The sequence below is a fragment of the Haliaeetus leucocephalus genome, unplaced genomic scaffold (assembly GCF_000737465.1).
Source record: "Haliaeetus leucocephalus isolate CR32 unplaced genomic scaffold, Haliaeetus_leucocephalus-4.0 Scaffold932, whole genome shotgun sequence".
NCBI classification, from domain to species: Eukaryota; Metazoa; Chordata; class Aves; order Accipitriformes; family Accipitridae; genus Haliaeetus; species Haliaeetus leucocephalus.
In genome coordinates, this window is record NW_010973368.1 from 15,642,699 (window position 1) to 15,646,871 (window position 4,173).

Sequence of the window (4,173 nt, forward strand, 5' to 3'; positions counted from 1 at the left end):
CCATTCAAGGGTTGTTACTTATTGTTCTATTGCTGTTACTGCAGGGAAAATAGTTGTAATTTTTAAAAATCATTTCTGCATGATCTGCTGTTGTGTGAGCTGATAAGAAAATATGTTCTTTCTGTACGTGTGACACATAAGGAATGTTTACTGCCCATATGGTCTCTTTAGGGCCCTTGCGATAGAATTTCTAGGGTAGCAAGTTATGAAGCAAAAGAAGTGAGGGAGTTATCTGATTGCGGTAAAACTGTGATGTTTACACCCTGCCTGTGTATAAAATGAGCATAAGAAGGACAGGAAAAGCATTTAGCAGAGTGCCACTTATATGGGAATCCTGGATATCATATGCTACGGTTGAGCTCTGCTGATTTACACTGTCTGCAGGGCTGCCCCAGTGTTTTGTACAAACATTTGCTGTGACATATGACACAAAGCCCAGGAATGTGCACGAGAGGGTATTGCTAAAGCAGGAGGAGGTGCTTCATCACAACAGGATTAAAGGATATGAGGGACTCGTGTGGTTCCATTACGAGGAGAAATTAGGGCTTCAGTGCTGCAGTGGTACGTTTCATTCCGCATCTGAGTCATCCCAGCATGTCCAGAGGCAGCGGGATTTCCGCTTATCAAATCCTCTGACAGCATTCTCGATTTAGCACGTGATATTGCCTGCACTGGGCTGGCTCCTTGCGTTTCTTGCATTAAATGCTTCTTCAATATCAAAATGTGTCGGTAGGCCTATCGCAGCCAGCATGACTTCAGCTACTGCTCAGCACATACTTTTGTTCCTTCACAAATCACCTCAAATGAGAAGATGCCCCTTTGGTTTTGAGTATGCTGTAAAACTATTCTTCTTGCATCTTTCCAAAGGCTTAATATATTGTTTTCTATTGTTCTTGTAGAATACTAAAAGCTGTGTGAATGAGCATTCTCCATGCCAGCGGATCACTTCCACACTGCCTAGCATGGATTCTGTTCTCTGAAAGGCAGGCATTACCTTGCTCACATCTGTGGGTGTATGTGCTGTGTACATGCTCACACACATCTTCTTGCTTTTCTTCTCATAATATAGTCTGTTCTCAGCATCTCCGCCAGTAAGGAAAACAAAAAACTTAGAAGACAAATGGGGAACAGAAGGGTTTTACGATCAGATGCATAATGAGAAAGCAAAGCCTAATTTCCTCTACCAAGAGTTATAGCTCTGTATTTAATTCCTGACTGTTACGTTTTTAGGGATGATGTTCACACTTGGCTTGGGTAGGAGCAGTACATCCTTTGGCTATTAAAGCTTAGAGCATTAAACTCCTCGCTGTTGACCCAAACTGCACTTGAGGATGGAGTTCCAGATACTGGGCCAAACATTGGTCACTTGAACAAATGCAATTTGATCACAATCCTAAGCAATGTGCCCACATTCCCTCTGTCCCACGAATGCTAACAAATTCTAATGTATGCAGAAAGCGTGAAAAAATCTGGATGTTGCGCATTCAGGGAGCTCATCTTGAGGGATATAAGACTGTCTTTTTGAGCTGCAGAGTATCTACAACTATCAGTTGCTTTAATTGTCTTAAGAATTTCAGGTTTGGTACCCCAAATCAACTGACATTTTTTAAATGTAGGCTTCTTCTGCCTTAATGTTGTGTTGTTTGCAAGCAAATACTGCATTTTCACACCCGGCTTCTTCAATTTCATCCATCAATGCAAACGCTGATTTTGAGAATTAATTGAAGTTAACTGGTAAAATTCCTACGGACTTTGGCGGGAACAGGAGCAACCCAAGATCTTAACAAAAAAAACCCCAAAACCAAAAAGACATGTTTCAATAGCTGATATACAGCACAAAATATTCAATTGATTGATTCAGGTTATTAAGCACAAGGACGAGTGTTCAAATTATCCATATTAAAAATGGATCATTTTAACACAAAACCTCCTGTGTGTCAAGTTCTCAAACTACCATGTGATCTTGGTGAACACCGCCTACTTCAGACCCCATCCCCATTCTGTAACGGCTCCACAGATGCATGTTATTGCCCCCAGGTAGCAACAAGAGCAACTTTAATTTTAGCACTTCAGGTCGAGGGCAACAGTTCCCCTCCTAAGCTTAGCCTCTAGCGATGGCTTGGCAGAGAACTCATAAAGAATAACAAAACAGCGATAAAAAATACCGATAAACTATACCTTGAAAGATTGCCGTGGGGTGGGTGAACATGGACTATTTTCATTTTACAAATGGGAGGATACAGGCAGAGAGATAGGAACTTGGGAATGATCCCGCAGCAAGTCTCCAGGCAGGACTGGAAAGAAAAGCCAGAGCTGTGTGCTCCTATCCACCGCAGCACAGATCCCTCACACGGCCCATGAGCTCCTACCTGTGGCCTGGGAAGCCTCGAAATACAGCTCACAACAAGATGTAAAATACGCCATCCTTGACAGAACTAGCTCGTTATTGGGGCCGACGCAGCTACGGTCTCTGTTTCAGCACTGTCTTGCCCATTAATTGCTGTGCAGTCCCCAGCCTGAGGGGTAACCAAAAAATTGCCCTGCCTGAATGAACAAAACACTGGGAGTTCTGGCATGGGGGCATGTATGTTGTAAATGCACGCAGAGGACTTCCCAGAGGGATTTTTATGCCATTTTGCAGCGACGAGCAGATCAAATCTGTAGTTCCTGTTCTACAACTCAGTGCTAAATATGCGGAGCATTTAATTTTCCTTTCATTTCTGAAATGTTGCATGGATGCCAAACTAATCAGGAGCTGTAATAGCAAATCAGGAAGCTATAGGATAAATCCCATTATCACATAATATATTTGGTTACTGCGATCCATTCTTTGTATATCAAGCATTGTTGCGATGTTAATTAACAATGGCTAAAAATCATTACAAAAGCTGAGACAACAGCCAGTGTTAACCATAGGAATAAAAGATTAACTGAGGTGAAGAGGGAGATGCCTTTACATCAGTTGTTTTTTACACAAATATGGGATTGCATAACTGCGTACTCATTTTTTTGCGTGGCACGCAAAGTTTTCAGGGGCAGCGGCTAGATCATGTGCTTTCCAACATGCTTATGAAGGTCATCCATGAAAAAGTGGTTTTAAATGACCAAAAGTAAAAGGGCAGAGAATTCTCAAGTGAGATCATCAGGTATTTTGGTTGCCTGCACATATGCAAAGTTTTTAGTGACCTTAACAGCAGTTACATAAGCATATGGAGAGAAAAACAAACTCGTATTAAATGCTGTAACCCATATGGTCTCCTGACAGGGTATTCCAAGCCATGCACTGATTTTACAGTCCATATGCACTGTGCAGCAGTTCTTTGGTCTCAAAGCAGGAGTCAAAAATAGCGTATCAGCATGAACTCCACATTCTTTGTCTTTTATATGGGCAGTCTCTGCGTTAATACCGAAAGACCTAATACACTGTGGCTAGCTGCGTTTAACAGCAAAAAAATGCCATCTACATGGGACTTGATCTTACTAGCTGACGAGGTCACATATACGATATGATACATGATATGCAAAAACCCCAGCATTTGGAGTAAGTATTCTTCCGGGGTATGCCATGAAGCACGTTAAGGTAAGGAAAGTATCGTCAGCAGTTTTATTTTGTCTGGGCAGGGAGTGCCTGGACAGCACGGAGGGAGCACCATTCTCGATGGGAGAAGCATCTTCCTGAAGGGGAGCGTGTCGCCTGGGCTATCCAGGGCCACACGGCGTGGAGTCCCCACGCGCCCTCTCCCTTCCAGCCTCAAAGCTGAATCTAACCAGAATCTCAGCCCGGGATGAGATTGCTAAGGGATGGCCAAAGGACGTAGCAGCACAAGTGGTACCGACGCTGAGTTTTCTTGTTTGAAGACGCGCCCGTCAGCCGTATAGGCTCAGAGCGCTATTCTCCCCCGCGTTTTGCCCCTAGCAAAGCCCGACCGGCAGAGCCGAGCCCAGCGGCCAACACCCGAGGAGCCGGTCGAAGGAGCCTGTCTCCGGCATGACCCGTTCTGCCCTTAACGCCCTCCGCTGTGAGCCACCCCCGCTGCCGATGGCCCAGCCAGGGGCCCGCCAGCCGGCGGCCCGGGTGGAACGGAACCCGAACCGCCTTTCCCCCTCCACCACCGGGCCGCCACCGCGCTCGTTGTGACCGACGCGGCGTCCCCCGCGGCCCGGCGCTGACCT